Consider the following 21019-nt stretch of genomic DNA (forward strand, 5'->3'; position numbering starts at 1 on the left):
AATTAATTGGTGGTTACATTTAATTCATTCAGATATGGTGATACAAAATTAGTAAAAATACTTGAGTTAATGTTCAAGCAGATTTTCCTAGAAAAAGCTTTTTGCCATGCATGAACATTGAGCATCATCCCCATGATGTGCATGTTGTTTCCATAAGCAGTCTAATCATACCTTTTGTTTTCCCCTCAGCCTCCTTAGTATGCTTCAGGGTGGAAACATGTAGGCCTTGCTCAGCCCAGTTTAGATTTTATTCCTGTGCCTAAGTCAAGAAGTTAACTTTCTCTCAGTTGTGTCTGCAACAGTTTAAAATTATAAGAGAGGCAGAGTAAATGGGAGAGGCAGCATCTGTTATCAGAGAATCTAAGACAGTTGAAAGATGATGTAGAATAATTTATGCTATTTTTACTTGCTTTCTGTTGTCTAAAAAACCCTCATGGAAATACAAAAAAAAAAAAATCAGCAGAAAAAAATTTGCCTAAATCATCAGCTTTTTGACTGAAGTATTTTGACATTTTTGATCTGAAATACTGTTTCTAGTTTGTCAGCCGGAAACAAATGTTTGTTTTGGGCAATATCAATCTGCTTTATATTTTAAGTGCCTCATGGGAACAGTAGTTCTCAGACTCTTACACCCTCCTTGTTCCCTTGGTCATGCTTCACAGTCAGACTCTCATGGTCAGCAGTGGCCACTCCCTATCAATGAATTAGTACAATGCTCAAGGGAGAGAATATGTAAATTCCCCTACTTGCAAAAAGCCCCTGTTGCTGGGTTTTGTGCAGGAATTTTTGTTGCAATGCTGAGAAAGCAAAACATTTCATTTCCTGTGGGTAAGTCTGCAAAACTAGTGGCCAGTTACCCTGCAACTCCCTTCTCTTTCTTTGCAGAAAGGTCCTTCTTTGTCTTACAAGGTGCCATGTGTTTTATCTGGTCCCTTTATATCCCTGAAATCCCAAAGCACCTTTCTTTTGTACTGAAGTGCAGGTAAGGGATACTGTGTATGGATGTTCCAGCTGTATAATTCTATACAGATCACAGAGGTGTCATCCAAACTTGTAGCAATTTATTGGCTAAACAAGAGAAAGTGGCTTCTGTAAATAGTGAATGAAATGGAGACTATTAACCTTCCTGGAACCAAGTCTGTAGGTGCAGAATGTGTGCAGCCCACCAGATATGAGAAAGATAAGACTGATGCCTGAGCAGAATCTGAGGCATTTATTTAGTTGCAACCATGACGAAAATGGAGCCAAAATCAGTCACTGTAAACCCAGACAACTTCATGCTAGAGTTGTGATTCCAGCCAGTTTCTAAAAATAACATGAAAGCTATGGTGAAAACTGATAAAAGCTTGGAAATACCAAGCAACAGCTGGTCACCGGGCTTGATTCACTGCTATGTTAAAGCCCCTTTAAACATCTTTGGCAAGGCAAAGGGTCTTTAAAGTGAGTGTGAATTATATGGTTAAATACTTGCAGCTGATTTATCATAACTTGTGTTGATGTATAAGGTTATGGAAATATATGTTGTCTAGTCCTATTTTCCTGAGCTGTGCAGGTCTAAGGAACTTATGTGTTTGCAGCATAGCTGCAGCTGGAATACACAGAATGTAGCGTGATGTGGGAGGCTCAATCTTGAAACAAAAGTTCACACTTCTCAGTATATGAAGTTGTAATATACCAAATTATATCAACATTTAAATTAAATTATTTATAGTAAGTAAAAATTAAAAATGTTCATAAAAAATTTAGACCTCATTCTATGTAGGTTTCTGTATCTGGCTACAACAGTAAGTACAATTACAGAAGTAAAATTTAAGACATATGTCATACTCTTCAGAGAACTCTTTTTTAAAGATAGTAAAAACCTAAAGTTCACTCTGTTAATGCCATCTAATTATATTATCTCACCTTAGTTTTAACGCCATTATGCAAAATGCCCAGACACTGTTTTTCTCTGGGTTACAGCTAATCCAGCTGAATCTGTTTCAAAAAGCTGTAATTGGTGATTTTCTAGATCAAGGGTCTTACTCAGATCAATGACAATAGCTTGTGTATATTGATTACTAACCATGCGTATGAAAATATCACTTGTTACCTCGGGAATGATAGTGGAATGGACAAGCTAACTCCAAATTGGAAGGGGACCAATGTGTTGCATGTAGATAAAAAGAAGCATGTTACCTGAGAGAACATCAATTTTTCACAGACTGTGGGCAAAACACAAAAGGAAAAGGAATTAACTAGGTCAGACACTTCATTACTGAGGTCTTGTATTATTTTCTTCTAGCAACAGAGTGAAGCAAGTTTATTTTTCAGTCACAAAGAAGGAGGAAATTCTCTAAACCATGCTGAAATATATGGGGCATATACATTAAAAGTGAAGATGATTGCTGTGGTATTACAATCATACTCAATGGTTTAGAAACAGAGACTAGTGTTACGGTCTAGTAATAAGTACTCCTGGGCAGACACGCTAACCCACTCAGGAGTAAACCCACTTATGTGCACGTGAACATCCCAAATGCGTTCAGGCCTCCAGGAGAAGCTCACTTCTCCCCCTTCCCTCAGATACGTGAAATTAGGAGTAAAGTATACCATAGAATTATAGAATGATTTGGGAAGGATCTTAAAGACCACTACTTCCAACCCCCTGCCATGGACAGGGACACCTTCTACTAGACCAGGTTTCTCAAAGCCCCGTCCAACCTGGCCTTGAACACTGCCAGTGATGGGACATTTACAACTTCTCGGGGCAACCTGTCGCAGTGCCTAATCACCCTCACAGTAAAGAATTTCTTCCTAATACCTAATCTAAACTGTCTTCAACCTGATCTTCTGCTACAGCGAGTGGTTCTTTATTCTCCCAGCCTCTGCCTTTGCCTTTGCCACTTGAAAAGTGTGGCAGGAGCACTTGCCAGTGAGGAATGAGGCAAAATATTTGTTGGGTAACTCAGACTTCTCCATACCCTGGGTAACTAGGTCTCCTGCTTCCTTCCAAAAAGGGCCCACATTTTCCCTAGTCTTCCTTTTATCACTGAAGTACCTATAGAAGCTTTCCTTGTTGCCCTGGATGTCCCTGGCCAGATTTAATTCTATCAGGGCTTTAGTTTTTCTAACCTGATCGCTGTCTGCTTGGACAATTTCTTTGCATTCCTCCCAGGCTACCTGTCCTTGCTTCTGCCTGCTGTGGGCTTCTTTTCTGTGCTTGAGTTTGTCCAGGACCTCCTTTTTCATCCACACAAGCCTTCTGCCATTTTTTCCTGACTTTTACTTGTTGGGATACATCACTCCTGAGCTTGGAAGAGGTGGTCCGTGAATATTAACTGGCTTTCTTGTGCCCCTCTTCTCTCCAGAGCTTTAGCTCATGGTACTCTACCAAGCATTTACCTGAAAAGGACAAAGTCCTCTCTCCTGCAGTCCAGGGTAGCAAGCTTGCTCTGTGCCTTCCTGACTGCCTGAAGGATCTCAAACTCCACCATTTCGTGGTCACTGCAGCCAAGGCTGTCATTGAGCTTCACATTCCCCTCCACCTCTCCTTGCTGGTGAGAACAAGATCCACCATAGCACCTGTCCTAGTTGGCTGCTCTACCACTTGGAGAAGGACGTTACCATCAATGCATTCCAGGAACCTCCTGGATTGCTCATGCCCTGCTGTGTTGTCCCTCCAACACATATTGGGGTCGCTGAAGTCCCCCATGAGGACCAGGGCTTCTGAATGTGAGGATGCTCTTATCTGTTTATAGAAGGCCCCATCCGCTTGGTCCTCCTGATCAGGACCTCCTGTAGCAGACTCCCAGTCTGCCACCTATCCCTGTCCTCCCTTTAATCTTGACCCATAAACTCTCGATCGGCTCCTCATCTATTCCCAGGCAGACCTTCATGCACTCCAGCTGGTCACTGACATAAAGAGCAACACACCCTCCTCACCCTCCTCTTCTCCCCTGCTAGTCCTTCCTGAAGAGCTTGTACCTTTCCTTTCCAACACTCCAGTCACAGGAGCCATCCCACCACATCTCTGTGACGCCAACCCTGCAGTCTAGGAACTTTTGATTATTATGAATATGGTAGGAATATCATATTCAAAAAGTACACTAAATTTAAAAAGTATGTCATATTGGAATCGTATTCACAAACATGCTTCCTTACAAGCACATATTTCAGAGTATTTCCTCCCTTTCTCTGGGCTTGGCACCAAGGTGGATTAGCAGATCGTGGCAGATCAGCCTTTTTGCTGTTAAGTGTGCAACAGAAGAAAGATTCAGTCCACAGCTCAGCAGCGTTTACTGCAGTTTCAGGGAGGACGGGATGTTCTACAAGGGAAGGAGACATAAGGGACAAAGCACATGTTGTACAGAGCTGCTCTGCTGAAGTGCAGAGCAAACCAGAGGCAGAGGAAATGGGTTTGCCAAGTAGAGGAGCTGAAGATGTCCTGGAGCAATGGTGGAGAATCCTCTATTTCTGCAGACAGGTCCATACTGCCAGCTGGCTCTGGGCTGTCACTGGAAAAGCCCACTGCTTCCTCTGTAGTGAAAAGGAGAGGAGAGAGGAGAAACCTCCTTTACCTGGGGAATGTTCTGATGGAAACACGCCAAAGGCAAATTCTGTAATGTTTTGGGACCGTGGCCTTTTGACTGTCTTGGTTGTCCTTTCCGGTGTGCAGACGGCAAACACCCATGTGTTAGGCTATGCTACTAGAAGCAGGAGAAAGTGATTCTTCCTTCTTTTCTGGCACTAATCTGAGTACTATTCTACAGGGATTTAGCTCATCCCCGAAAATCACAATTACCTAATGCACTCTAGACCTACCTAGTGGGATGCGTAGGAAGTTACTCAAGTCTAAAGTAACACAACTTTTATGAGGTGCTTTAATGTTGAGAAAAAATAAGGCAGGTGTAATCAGAGAAAAAGAGTGGTGAACTGAAGAAGAGTCTAAATTGTTAGCCTGTTTTTCATTGATTTTCTATCATCTGATCTCCACCCTGTGAAATGTCCATAACATTTCTTTCACATTGTGGTGTTGTGAAATGTATGGGATATATTGGCAAAGATACCTTTTCTGATTTTAACGTGAGTATTCCATTTTTTTCCACTCCAAATAGAGAAGGGGAAGGGAAGGGAAGGGAAAGGAAGGGAAGGGAAGGGAAGGGAAGGGAAGGGAAGGGAAGGGAAGGGAAGGGAAGGGAAGGGAAGGGAAGGGAAGAGAATCTTTCCAGAGTGAAATTAGAAATATTGACTGTTCTCTGAGCCAAATGTACAGGATAAAAAAGAAAATATTTTCTGAATTCCACATTTTCATTTGATTTGAAATTATGGGGTTTATTAAAATCAGGAGAAATTACATATTTTGAGTCATATTAGCTTGAAGGATTTCCAGTCTATGAGCTTATATAATCTTAAACAGCCTGTATCTCTTCTCAGATCTGCTTTTGACAGTGACAGACTAAATAGAGAAAACAAATGAATACAGGTTTTCTACTTTATTAGGGAAGAGTACCATGTAGCCCCAGAGTTTGCAGATTATTCACTACCACTTCAAATAAACAATTTTCCACAGTGATACTTCCCTAAAATATTTTTGGATGGATGAAACAAGTCAGCTACATTCATCCACTCTTGAAGAGCATGAGAAGTTGAAAACACAAGTACTACTGTGGCTCAGAGTATTTATAGCTTAAAGTAAACATTTGGTTCCAATGTTAATCCTTCATTTGTTTTCAAAAATTGAAGAAAGTCGTAAAATAACTCAGAAGAATTTGGAATCTGGGTGTATATAAGGAGTGAGATCCTCATCAGAAAAGCGAGAAGAGTTGATATTAGTCAGCTAAACTGGATTCATGCTGTTTTCTGCTTATGCTGCCTTTCTTGTTCCTTTGCTTCCAAACGTGAGACACATGTTAGCTTTCTGCTTTGTTTCAAGCAAAATGATTAAATATAGATGCTGGCTAGCTTGCAGAAAGGAAAGATTGTCTCAGAGAATTAGCACCCTTATTATATGGTTCAGATTTTAAATAAAAATTAACAAATAAGACTGTCACGCTATTGTATATGAACCACAGGGCAATTTTTAGATGTATAAACACTGATTAGCATTTCACTTCTATTTGTGAATTTAATTAGGTATTTTCAGAAATTTTAAATATTGTTTCAGTAGAACTCCTGTATTTAAAGCTTTTATATGAAGGTCACATGGGCAAATCTTGTTTTGCCAGGTGGACTCTCTACAGTGTACAGAGTCTTGATAAAAACCAGCTGCAATTGCCTGATACTGGTTAAGACTCAAAAATCAGACTGTGCAAACAAACATATCTCGGCCCTAGATACTTGCCACATCTGCCAACAATTAATTGTATATCAGGACTAGAAAGGGGCACAGAATAAGCAAGATCTGATTTCAGAATAAGCAAATAAACAAGGACCTCTGCATCATTATTGATCAAGTAGATGTGGAATTACCAAAGTTGTAGGCTTAGGTTCAGAGCTGTCAATCCTTGAGGTTTAGCTGAAAGTATTAGGTAACAAAAGACCTGATTGACAAATACTTTGCAGATGCTTGGGGAGCATGTTATCCCACCTGCTTCCCTGCTCAAGAGTGCCACCCAAACACTCAGCCAGGGTGCTTCTGGGGAACAGATGCTAAGGGTGAACTGGCTATGGGAGCAGAAAGAGCCACTTTGAAGAGTCGTCTCTGAAGAGCTTCTTATCACAATTGTTGGTCTTTCTACAGATAGTGGTATCAGTACACCACTGGTGTCATGAAATATCCGTCTGTTCAGAATTAAGCAAGAATCTGAAACAAATGAATACAAACATTTTGGACTGAAAGGTAGTTTTTAAACCAAAGTGTTTTATGAGGATTGAAGGAGGGAGGGAAGCTGAGACTCAGTGAAAATGCTGAAGTTTCCTGGCTTGCAAAGTTAAGTTGCTATGTAAAGAAACCATGAATCCTTACTCTCATCTTGCAAGCAAACTGTTTCAAGTCTTGAAGATTTTCCAAAATATTTTGACCTGTTTCTGGAAAGCATGAAAATGAAACAATGTTGAGCTTATGTAACAAAGCATTTAATGACAGTAAAATTGACAAATAATAGGTTACGTTTACTTTACTATGTAGACAAAGCAAGTCTTTCTGATATCATGTTTCACTTGAAAGATTGTATTCAATTAAAATCAAAGCAGGAAAAGAATTTTATTACCTGCATGTAACATGGGATATGATATAATGACCTTCATTCAAACTTCCAATCATTAAAATTCTCTAACTGGTGACCAGGGAGGACTTCAGATTCGGGTCCAACAGCTGCAAAATATGAATAAAAGCTATAGCTTAATTGAATCAGTGATTCTAAATCTTAATACAAAAATGGCATGAGAAAATCAAGCATGTGGAAAAATAAGTTTTTTCTCTAATGTATTACTTTTTATTTTGAATATTTTTTCAGCTGAGTTGTGCTGGATAAAAGATAGTAAGACACTGTCAGGTCTTTCTGAAACCCCGATTTTATTCTTCCTAATGAACCCTCTGATGTTTCGCAACGGCAGTAACCTGACAACAACAAAGAGTGAACCACAGCTCCCTTGCACAATGCAATTTCTATAGTGGACCAGGTCAAGAGGTCAATTATGCCAGAACAAATCAAGATCAAATATCCTTCTGAGGCCTGATCCGAATCGCATATGAGAAAAGGCATTTTTGTGTCTATGGAATGGGAATTAATAAGCATGTTTTTTTCATTACTAGATTGATAATGGTCATATAGTCACATTGTCTAGGACCCTGATGGCATATTCCACTGAAATCATCTTCAAGATTTCCACTGATTCTGGCCAGCTTTCAGTCAGGCTTGCAGACAGCAAACAGGCAGAGGTGAGTAGAGTATAAGTTATTTTTCCTAAGCTTTGGGGAAATCAATTTTTTTCAGAGTATTCCTGAATTAGGACACAGGCCTTAAAGGGGCCTCAAAAATAATTTCCTGTCCTATTGTACAATGTCAGAGGCAATGCAGAAGCTCATAGTGACCCGTTTAGATTTTATGGGATAACCAGGTTTAAGGATTGCAATCATTTGTTTTCTCATGGATCAGAAAGAAGAACATGTCCCGGTCAATAATACTGCAGTCATGTCCAGAAAGAAAACTAACAACTTTCCTCAGAAACACAAGTTTCAGAAAGGAAGACATGATACCTCTCCTTCACACCTCAGGTTGCTGTGTTCAAAGTTCAGAGCTCACAAGGAGATGAAACAGTGTACACCCGAATTCTCATCGTCTGTCACATTGCCTTAAAAACTCACACATATACAATGGTATATTTTGTTTGAGTTAATTAAAAAACACTCTTTTAATCTTATTAACTATATTTAACCAACCCAGTTGAAAATTGCTTAAAAAGTCAGAAATTAGAAAGGAGCTCATTAAAAAGTGAATTAGCATTTCATTGATTTGAGTTTAATATGATTACATTCATACAGTACGGAAAAATTACCACTTTATTAGAAGTCATTTGTGTATTTAACTGCTGTATGAATTCGCCTTTGATGTAGTGGAATAGTATTTATATCAACTCTTAAGTATTATAGGGTAATTAGTCTTGCTCTGTACTGCTTCTAAACAGTGAATTATTAGGTGCATGTGATATGATACAAGTCTTATGATTTGTGTCCCAAAGTCTCCATGAATCTATTGGGATATGTCTCTGTAGTGGCTTATCCTAATTCCAAGGAAATTCAGGAAAAGTCTCACAAACCTAAACTTAAAAGCCTAGGTTTTCTCTCTAACCAATTAAAGAACCTAGAAACTGTCTGCAAGAAGCTTGGTGTGATGTTTCTTCTTGGAAACACATTGTGGCTGAGCGACAGTGTGCTCAGAAGCTGTCCTAACACCTGAATGCCCCAGGAAAACAGAAATATTCTCTGACTTTTGTGTCCTAAAATAAAAGTACAGTAAGAAAAAAAAATGGTATAAATATATATTGCATATATCTAGAGGACGTAGCAGCCTTCCAATATCTGAAGGAGACCTACAAGGATGCTGGAGAGGGACTCTTCATCAGGGATTGTAGTGCTAGAACAAGAGGTAATAGGTTCAAACTTAGGCAGGGGAAGTTCAGGTTAGATAAAAGAAAGAAGTTCTTTACTGTGAGGGTGGTGAGGCACTGGAAAAAGTTGCCCAAAGAAGTGGTAAATGCTCCATCCCCAGCAGTGTTCAAGGCCAGGTTGGACAGAGCCTTGGGCAACATGGTGTAATGTGAGGCGTCCCTGCCCATGGCAGGGGCTTGGAACTAGATTATCTTAAGGTCCTTTCCAACCCAAACCATTCTATTATTCTGTGATTCTATGATTCTATGATTTTATGATTGTATGATTCTATGATTCTGCGATTCTATGGTATGTGTTCAGCTTTGCATTCTGGTCCTTCCTGATGCTTAGAATTGGAATATTTTTAAAAGATATTTCAGAGTCATCGGCTCTTCTCTTATTCAGGAATCCAAGTGGTGCTAGAGCAAAGTGCTCCAGACTGATATAAATGTACCTTTCAAAGTGGAGCCAGGATTCTCCCTTGAGTCTCCATCTTGCATCTCAAGGCTACAACATCTTTCTGTGCATTTAAATGGAAGGAAGGAAGGAAGGAAGGAAGGAAGGAAGGAAGGAAGGAAGGAAGGAAGGAAGGAAGGAAGGAAGGAAGGAAGGAAGGAAGGAAGGAAGGAAGGAAGGAAGGAAGGAAGGAAGGAAGGAAGGAAGGAAGGAAGGAAGGAAGGAAGGAAGGAAGGAAGGAAGGAAGGAAGGAAGGAAGGAAGGAAGGAAGGAAGGAAGGAAGGAAGGAAGGAAGGAAGGAAGGAAGGAAGGAGTGGAAATGAGGAATGAAAAAAGGTAGGGAAGGTGGAACAGAAAGAGGGAGGGAAGGAAATTAAAAAAAACTTTTCACAATACTTCTGTTCTTTGAACTACTGGGAAAAGATTCAATAGATTCTGCAGATTCTCTTCTGCAGATTGTCTGTCTAAAAATCCATATTATTATGAATGACACAAACAGAAAACAACTTCTAGTACATAGATTTTTGTATACTTTTGCCTTTGAACAGTTTTCCAGTGGCTTGAAGGGATATTCCCTTTCATGTCTGTGATTAGGGACTTTGAATGGTGCTTGACAGAGACTCTTGAACTTAGGCGAAGTTCATGCAGAAGAGCACACTTCCCAGAAAATCTTCCAAATGCATGTTTTAGTCTTAATTTGCAGAGGATTGGGACACTAGAAGCTGATCTCCATGCTAGTTCTCTTTTTGTTTCCCTTAAAATATAATCTAAACATTGCCAGATTTCATTTGCACCATATTAAATTTACCATGTGCCTACTTTATAAAGAAGTGTGATTGGGAATGGTAACTCATTCCCACAAGCCATGAAAAAAATTGAATTTTTAAAAACTTTCAGTCCTCAGCAACATCTATCCAGTTTCAGAAAGACAATTTACAGGGGAAACCTCAAAACTGTTATTTCACATCAGAGCCAACATTTCCTTTTTCTTTCCAGGACCTATATTTTTAAAAGCAAGTAGAAGCATGATCAGCTGTAATTACTCTCATATTCTGCATTTCAGCTAAGTTTGGTATTATTTTGAATAGCGTTTTTGTCCCACTCTTGCAAGAGGAAGAGAAAGCACCAGGGTTATTATCTAACAAGGTGAATCTACCTCCTAGATTCTGTAAAACTTCTATCGGTCAGTCTAGGCACATATGGCTCTTATGTCTCTGAGCATCCCTTTTAGATATCTAAAAAGAAGAAAAGATCCCCAGCTTCTGTTGTCCTTTTTTTTCCAGTCCTGAAGCGGTTGATGAGTTTGTGTGTCTGTCTGTGTGCATTATTCAGCTGTGGATGTATAGCTGTGTAAAATAATGGGTTCATCAAGGACAGTTGAATTGGAAAAGTATGTGCACTTTCTTCTAAAACCAACATTTATTTCCATGATTATTGTGAATCCTGTGATCACAGGATCTCTCATGATACCTTAAGAGCTCAGTTTCCAGTGCTTACAACCTCTGTTCTGAAGGGAGAAGCAGAATCACTCAGAAATCTATCGCCAAATTCCTGGAGGAGTTTGTGACTCTCAGGATGGGCATTTATCATTGAATTTTGTATTTTTGAGGAGTGCCAGTTGTGTTCACAAGGAACTGCCTTACCTAAAAGATGGGCTGCTGCCTTTTTTAGCAAGAGACTGTTTATGGAGAAACCGTGTCATTTTCTGCCTGGCTCTTAAGGGTTAGAATAGCAAAGCCTACGGAGTTACTGTGTGCCCTATTCCAAGGCAGGTTCAAACTCGAGGTTTAACACGAGGTTCAAATTTCTGGTAATAATAAATGGCATACATATGTATATATAATACTATAAAAATGTTAAGTCACCAGTGGTGAGTATTCTGAGAATCAAGATTAACTAACTCAAAGGCATATTCCTTTAGTAGTGAGATATGCTACAGAAGAAGCAAATGCTTTTGTCTTTCTATGAGTTTCTCTCTCTCTTGGTAACACTATCAAGTACAACAAGAAGAAAAAATCTATGTGCAAAGAATTAAAAGCTGTCTCCACACACACGCACGCACTTCTTCACTGTCCAAAGCATTTTTTCCTATTTAAATATGGAAAAGCAAAGCTCTGAATACATTATAAAAGAAGGTACTGAAAGAAGATTAATAAAATGTGTGCCATCTTTTACATTCATGGCTTCTGTTACTGGGGGACCTGGAAAGACTGTAGTGCACACCCCTGTCATCTTTTCCCTAGACATAAAATAGTAAGGAAAGCATAGATTAGAACTGAACATGCTTCAATTCTTGTCACTTGCATACAAATGTATGTGGATGACATAGCACTGCTTAGAGTAAATCTGTTACAGAGATAACTCTCCTGTCTCATACTGATTTCAGTTCTACTTGTTACTGGTTTAGTGAAAATAGATGTGCGTTAAATGGAAATAAGACAAGGTCATGGGTTTGGAGCATCAGTGAAATTCATCAGCCTAAGTCCATCTTCCAATATCTTCTCTGACTTATACTAAAACTTTGCTTTTTTAGATGACTTCTGTGAAGAATTCTTATAGTGTTCTAGGAGTATACTCCTGTATGATATTCAGAGCTCCTTAACAGGGAAATTATAGTACCTGTCAAATTGATGTTCAAACACTACTATGCTTCTGTGGGATGGGTTTCACTTGCTTTGTTATTTTTTGTTTCCAAAGGGAAAGACATATTTGTATAAAGTTGAGCTAAAGGTATTTATTATCACAGTATGTTAAGCAAAACAACCACCATATATAAAGACTGACTATTGCATGAATATTTTGCAATCAATTTACAGTCTCAGAATGAAACATCCTTTTTTTCTCTTTTAAATTCTTTGCAAAACCTTTGTAATAATATTGTTTTCTGAAAAGCAAATGCTGAAAATTACTAGTGTGATAAGGTACTATTAATGTAACTAAAAGCAAAATGAGTCACATGTTTAGCTCTTTCTTCAGTTGTGGGCTGCTTTGTTTAGGGCATGGATCAGAGCTGACTGCTGTGTCTGTGCAACCAGCTCTCTGAAGTTGTCCTCTTGTCTTTGGAAGCCTCACGACTTTTTCAGCTTGGCTGAGCTGGAGGTAAAAATCTTTGCAGGTTGGTGCTTGGGCAGTTAAATGACTGCATTTCACCAAGACGTGGTGAAGAAGTAGTAATGGTGGATATTAAAAGTTCATTGCTCAAATTACAGTGCTCCTGGTTCTGAATTTGCTTTGCTTGTTCTGGAACTGTCTCCTCCTATGTGTCTGATTTGAGACTCAGGAGGTTTTGTTCTGCTCTTCAATCTCATTAGCATAAGTATGGAGTCATTTGAGCAACCTGGAGCTTTATTTTAAAGATACAGGCTGTTTAATGCTGTCTAATTCTTTTATTCTTCTAAAAGGCATTAACGAGGCTTCACATTTGGAAAATGTACAAAATTAAGAGGTATTGCAAGTAAGTATGAGGACAGAAAAATAATATGGGGTCTGTGGAAGGTGGAAATATACAGTGAAAATAAGTTCACATAGGTGAGAATCAAAGCAGAAAAATACGAAATAGCATATTATGAGATGAAGATAATATGAAACTGAATTATTCACCAGGAGGATAATACTTGAAAAATTGCTGGGTCGCAAGGACCTTCTGTGAGGTAGTACAGCAAACTGGTTGAACTTACAACGTGGCACAACGAAAAAAATCCAAAGCATAGTTGTTGCAGTGAAACTATTTTTGACAGCAGAAAATCCTTATTTGCCCTTTTGCGTCTGCCGAACATCTTGAGGCAAAGTCACTGTCTCTTATTGAGTGTTTTGTTCTATCCCAATTAAAACCTAAGATTTTTCACAAAAGAGGAACTTTTTAGTACTCTACATAAGGGAAGGAATAAAACATGTATCATTGTTCTTCCTGACAGCATGTACAGATACTGGACTTCTGAGAGTTTTTAACTGCTTTGTTTGCTTATGCAACAAAGGTCTAATCAAGGATTGCTTGAAGATAAAAGTGCTAGTTTGTCACTTTCTAAAGTCCAGTCTGAATCAGCATAAAGCAGATTGTTTTAACCTCATTATTTTGGTGCTTTGAATATAAAGGGCAACATACAGCCAGCCCAGCATGATCCCTCTATAATCTTTGTATAATATCTAACAAATCTTAGAGATGACCTTATAGTATCGATTTGTTAATTTGAATTTACTTTTTCTATTTTAATCTTAACGGGGAAAATGGTCCTGCCAACTGATTTAGTTTTGCCAGACCTGATCTGATTTACAGCTGCAGTCAGATGAGAGATTTTCCTGACACAAGAAAAAGTGAATACTTCCCTTCAATATGATTCATTTGGGCCTGCAATGGAGAAGTAGAAATCGGGTCAGCAATAAAAAATGTCAAGCTGTTTCAAATACAAGAGTCTATGAAAGCAATGATCAAAATGAGGTCACTGAGTTATCTGATTCTGAAAACAATTGTATTTGTCTGCATGCACTGGAGCTCGAGGGTCATAGATACTGAGATAAGAGGAGGAATGAATATGCCTGGAGTCCATGAGAAGCACTTGAACTTGTAGGTGCTGTGATCTTTGATTTTGGAATATTCTCCTTGAAAGTGATACTTCAAGGATTGACGTCAGAACTTCTAACCAAAATGACTGATTGTTTCTTTGACAAAATTCTGTTTATTTCTCCTTCCACAAGCATTACTTCTGAGAATTTCTTTATGGGTCTTGTCAAGAATGCAGTTATTTGTGAGGCGTCCATGGGTGCTGTTCAAACTCCAGTTTGAACACTCTGTGAGCAATGCTTTTTCTAAAGTCTTAAATAGTCTGAAAAGCACTGTGGAAAAAAAAAAAAAGTATGTTAATTAAACACTCAAAAACCCACATTTTCAGTCTTTTAATTCTTCAGCAAAGCAAGTGAAAATGTCTGTCATGGCTGTCATGACTCATGTACTCCATTATTTTTAAAATGGTGTGTGACTTCTGACATTGTGGCACTTCCATGCTTCTGTGAGTGGGTAGGTGGGAGAGAAATTTAACTACCTTTACTGAGTTTTAGCTGTTAACTTTTCATGAGACACTTTCCTCTTGTATTGTGAATGCAGGGACAACTGAGAAATCTCACCATTTGGCTTTGATTTGTCAATAGTCCTACAGCAAAGTGAAACACAGCTGTTCCCATTGGAGCGGTTCCTGCATGCAGGGATAGTCTTCTTCAGACGACAGCAGTGGAAAAGGTTGGGGCAAGTGTTCCCAATACCATAGCCCCAGGTTTTCCACTCATTGATGAAAGGCAGGGAAGCATGTGTTATGTATGGAGCCGCTGTATATCTTCTCTGAATATGTCACCTTTTAAAATACAAAAGTGCTTTCTGTACATAAAGGAAAATGCCTTGAGAAAGCACACAGGCTCCCTGAACCAGGTCTTCCTGACTGTTCACATTTTGGATCCTGTTTGTGTTCCTCAGCACAGCTGCAAATGATGCACATGTTGGCAAATCAGACCTTCAAAACATGAGTTGAAGGAAGTAATGATGCATGAATGGGCCAGTGGCATGAACTTTTGTGGTTACACAGGAATTTGTTACCCTTTGGTAACTTGTTTGTATGTCTAGGAACTTAATCTTTCATTTCAACTATTTTAATTTAAAGACACTCTTCTGAGCTCCATATTATTATCTAAAACTAAGAGCAGAACTGGCGTCCCAGTGCCCATTAAATGTAGAATGTTTTTGGTTGTTTTTTTTTTTTTCTCGTGGGGACTGTAATGAGGTATTACTTATCCTTCAGATGGGTCAGTGTAAAGATAGGTGATCATTTCCCTGGACCTAATTTTGGGCCCAATTGGAAGCCAATTAAAAGGCCAAACCTGATCTTGATTTTTTTGTTTTATTTTCTTAGTATAACTTTGATGATTCTAGTGGAGTGGTTCCTAATTTAAATGAGAAAGGAATGAAGTCAAGAGTTCCGCTAGAGGAAATATATTGGAATCACCCAGCTTGTTAGCCACTTTCTCTATTCTGAAGCCCTTGCCTTCTCTCACTTCTAAACTGCTTGTCTTTATTCTAAGTCCTTCTTTCAACAGTCATGGCTTTGGGAAGAAAGAGCTATCCAGACTTGTTTGCCAAGATTCCTCAACTTTCATGGAATTGATTTGCTTTATCGCATACCAGAACAGAAAAATAAGTAAATTGAATGTGTTATTAGGTGATCAAAGAATGAAGCTTAAAATACTATTGCTAGGCTACTTGCAGGTCACCTCCAAAGGACAGGAACAAGCACTTTAAGAAGGAGCACATGAAGTGCAGTGATTACCTTAGTGAATATAAAGTCTTTTACTACAACACATTCTTCCTTTTTATTTAATTTTCAGTGTGTTAAACAGCCTTAATTCCAGTGGAGGTGACCTACTCTGGGCAAAATAGTGTAACCACTGCTTTTAGACATGAAAATTAAGAGTTTAGATTAGAAGAAAGAACCACTTCCATCAATACTAAAAAACATATTAATTGAAGATGTTGGTATTTTCATAAAATCATATCTGATACTTTTGTGATCTAGAGAAGAATAGCTCTAGTGTGACTTTTACTAGCCTTGAATGTCTCAAGTAATCCAGGGCATTTCAACCAGCAGTAGACACATGTATGGTGGCAACTATGATAAGTCTTACCAAAGACACGCCTACATCAGTGAGAGAGATATATAGACTTACACAGGAATTCATTACACTCATGTAATTGCAGCTTCAATTGAAAACACAAGATCTTTTCACTTGGTCATTTACAGATGGTTTCCAGGCCCTCTCTAGACCCAGGTATACCTTAGGACAGGTGTTTCATCATCTGGTAAGAGAAGAATATAATTTATACCACCTCTCAGGCACACCAGCATGCCATAAAAATATTGACCAGGTGTTTTAAGTTCCAGTGGCTCTTAGAAATCAGCATTTACAGGCATGAGAATATCGTATATTACTGTAATCTACTTTCTATTACTGACATTTCTGCTCATGATAAAGAGGCTTCCCAACAACTCCCCAAATTAGGGATGAAACTTTATCAAACAGCTTGCTTATGTGTCTTATTTTTTATGTTGATTAGCTTCATATTATGCTGTGTGAAATCTGCCACATTGTATTAATCTGCCACATTGTATTAAGGGGATATGCAAAAAGTAGTATACTTCTGCAAACTTTCTGTTCATACAAGTACACTGTAGGAATCAATGGTATCCCCTTCAAGATTCCCAATATTTTTAACCTATGGCCTGTGAATGTGACCTAGGTTCTTCTTTGCCAAGTAGAAGAGTCTTAAAATTCATCTGGCTGGAAATTCACACCCCATTCAAGCAGGAAACTTGAAAGGATCCTTATTCCTCTAAATATACCTGGTAAGTGGTCTCATGGAAAAGGCAGAATCCATTCTTTCATTTTCTTCTTTGAAAAAGAAAGTATTCCCTGAAATGGCCATAAGATTGTATGCCACTTCAAACCTCATATGGAGTCCATGGACAAAACTATAGACCAGCTACACTCTCTAATCAAAGAAAACCTGTGCTTGAAACAACAAAACGAAAAAAGGGTAAACTACACCTACCTATAGGTGTAGTTACAGCAATTCAGCCCCAAATTATATTGAGTTTGGCACAGCATCCTTAAGGGAGAGATTCCAGAGATTTCAAAGGGTGTCAAATCAGAAACCTTACTGAAGATTTTCTACTATTTGTGTGAAATATTTAAAAAAAAAAAAAAAAAAAAAGAAAAAAAATTATTGCAAAAAACTTTTAAAACCCCATTATTTTTAATAAGCAGAGATCCCAGAGGAAGAATTCATGTGGAGTAAAGAACCAAATTAGTTTAAAGTTTACGAGCTTCTGTAGAGTTAGTTTGCTTTCTATTCTATATACAGTGAAATTATAGTAAGATTGCATTTGTTATAATTAGTATTGTTTGTCACTGAAGCTTATTTTTAGACAAAATGTATTATTCGAAAAACCAACCTAAATGTCATCTTCTGACACATAAACGTCCTTCTCTAATCATTAAATGTGAATGTGCATATGACAGTACCAAATAATAATAGTCAACTACTTTTCATGATACTTTTACACCCAGCACATGCTATATGGATTACTTTTACTACTAATAATCCTCACAAAGATGTTCACATGCTGCCTCTTAATGTATACTTATTTATTGTATTCAAATTTTATAAAATTGTTTAAAAATAAGTCTAGGTACCCAAGGCATAAAATAAAAATGTCATTTAATAAAATTTCATATGATATGACAATATTAAAAAAGATTGTAAAAAATTATAATCTTGTATCTATCAAGTAGAGTTAGCCGAAAGAATATCACAAGTTATAACAAAGTAAGCTAAAAAAAAAAAATAAATTCCTATTTTCATTCAAACTTTCATTTGTTATCTTAAGCTTTATCTCAGGAATGCATTATTTCTTCTGTTTTTTATTTATGTCCCAATTTTTAAGCACTAAAAAAATTAAAATTTTGCTTTCCCCCAATGAGTTACAGCCATCCTTTATGCTACGTATTTTGAACTCTTAGATATACTGTATTTTGATTGAATTGACATTCCACCTTTGTCTGAAAGGTTATTGAGGCTGTCAACAAGAAAAGGACTAGAATTACCAGCCAATCAAGTTACAGAATACTTAAAAGGTCAAAGTAGTACAGCGCACTAACATAATTCACAGAATATATGAGGCATTAAAATCCTAATACCTCATTCTCTTAACAAAGGTTGTAATGAGAGAAAGAAATGGCACAACATGAATTCATTCACATGACAGCGATTATAACAAGAACCTGAAATGCAATAAACTTAACCCATTCTTGTTGCTAAGCTAGGACCGTTACTTAGGTTTGTTTCAAGCTACCTCAAAAATTACATGGCAGCTAAACATCAAGATACTGGGTAGCAAGTTTTGTTTATACATTACCTCAAATTAATTGTTAATCATGATTTTGAATTTGTTGTCTATGGTACACTATGTTAAAAAAAAACCCAACCCAACTGTCCTGGATGAGTGGTACTTTCTTGCCAGCTGGGGTTAAAATGTGACACCAACTCAAAACAGACATTATTACTGAGTGACCTTTTAAATGTTGCTTTTCTGTTCAGCAAGGAATTTCTTGATATCACAAGTGGAGAAATATTATATCTGTTTCTATTTTGCTAGTAAGTAAATGAAAGTTGTGTTGTCTAACCAGCTACTCTATACAATAGCAACTTAAAAATGCCACTTACAAACGCAGACATGGCAGATTTTTTGCAGAGGAAAATTCATGTATTGCAAGGTTTCACAGGAATGTGACTTGCTTTTATAGAATTCTTTAATATCTGTGTCACTGCAGTTATTAGGACATGTAAAATCTTAACAAGTCTCTTTTTCCTGATAGAACATTCAGCTTTAGATCACAAATCTTGTCAAGGCAAAGAAGGCTGGCAATGACAAGCAACCCAATCCTTAACTTTCCAGCATTTTGGGGAGGGGAGCGCTATGGTAAAAAACGTTTTTATTTTAATTTCTTTTCCTCAGTGCAAGGTGTAGCATAATCCTTTAAGTAGTACTATCTACAGAAAGGAAATAAAAACAGATTTAACCTACAGACCTTTGGTTAACTTCTTCCTAAACTAAATATAAAATGTTACCTCATCTTGCTTGGATTAAAAGGGGAGAGGGGAAACTCCCCCCATTGCCACACATTCCCTTATTGAGAATCTCTTCTATATAAAAAGAAGAGTCTGCATATAAAAGACAATCCAGAGACATCTTTGAAGGTTCTCTTTCAAAGCATCTCTACTTCCCTGAGTGTCTGGGGATTTCTGTTATTAATTGAAGTTAATTTTCTAGGATATCAGTTTGCCATGCACGTGGGAAAGATTGATAGCCTCTTCGATTCTCAAGAGTGTTGAAAATGACACTGTTCCATCACCGGGTGTCTTCACTTTTATCATCACAAATCAAATTATAAACATCGGGGCAACCTTGCTGGAATCTGGCTTCGGGAGATTTCCATAAGATTAATTAGGCGGCCAAAGCAAAGATGGTAAAATCTAAGGGAGGGGAGGAGGCCGGGGGAAGTGGGGGAGAGAGGCACCATTCGTTCCTTGTAGAATGGGAAGTCAATTCAACAATGGGTAATTAGCGTGGGCCATGGATTCTCAAAGGCACTGAGGACACTGGACTCTTTCTCTCACTCTGATGTTTAGTGCGGTATTGTGGACCCCTCATTTAATTAGTGCACTTTGATACCCACAGGAGCTTGAAGCTCCAGGGCATGCTAAACACAGACTGACACCAGCAAGCTTCTGCCTCCTTCCAGTCTAATTAGAGACACAATGAGCTGCAAAGACAATGTTTTACTCCAAGATTTCTTCTGCAGATACCTCTGGCAGGAAACAATCGTTTATTTTGTGTCTATATTGGTATTCAGATTAAATTGTTAGCATGCAAAAGATGAGCTAAGGGCACATATCTATTAAAAATGCTTAGCAGAGTTCAGAAATGATGGAAGCAATTTGTGGAAAAAAAATGTATTTTCCCCTTTGGAATTCCTTTTTTTTTTTTTTTTTTTTTTGTTCTCTTGTCTAATTAGAAGTAAATTATTTGAGTAAGAAAACCTAAATAGGCTGGACTCCAAAGCATCTGTTATGAAATTATATTTCCCCCTTTGCATTAATAATTTCTATCTCTCAGACAAGAGATTTTTTAACTTAATTGTTTGCAAAAGTGGAAGGGAGGGGAAAAAAAAAAAAAAGGAGAAATAAACCAACAAGTGCTTCTGTTCCAATTGTCTGTTGAAATGAACACCCACCTACCTGAACAGGTCATTGTGCAGAGAAAATGTTACTCACATTTACAGCTCTTTAAAGAAGCAACTGCCAAAAGTTTGTGGCAGTGATTCTGTGTGTGTGGTGTATATATATATTTATAAAGTTACTTGTGATGGACAGTTCTATGCTGATTGGAAGAATATAAATATCCCAGGGGAAACTGCGTATTGAAAATTAATCTCAGCATACACAAAACACTTGTATGTGCTGCTTAACAATAGGTTGGAGAACTGGTACTCCTAAAAATTCAACATCTTCTATATTTATAGTATCATTATTTTCCTCTTTCTCAGGTAATTAAAGAGAAACAAACTAACATGTATCAATATGTTGACTCATACTAGAATGCTACTCTGGTGGTTAAATTATGGTTATCTGGACAGATCTACAGTATAATAAGTGGTTATAAGGGAAGAGTGAATGCATGTGAAAACAGGAAAAGGAAACCTAAAAAAAAAAAATTTCTATTGAAATTTTAGGTCAAGATCTATGAATCTACCCAACTGTGGACAGGTTGGGCTGAGGGAGAGCCAGGGGATCAGTCTTAGCCTGTTGTCAGGTATAAGACTCTTGTTGATGCTCTTACCTGTGCTTAATTCAGTGACCAATTGCAAGCTGCTTCTGATGCCTAGGGTTCACAG

Source organism: Strigops habroptila, chromosome 3 (assembly GCF_004027225.2).
Source record: "Strigops habroptila isolate Jane chromosome 3, bStrHab1.2.pri, whole genome shotgun sequence".
Taxonomy (NCBI): domain Eukaryota; kingdom Metazoa; phylum Chordata; class Aves; order Psittaciformes; family Psittacidae; genus Strigops; species Strigops habroptila.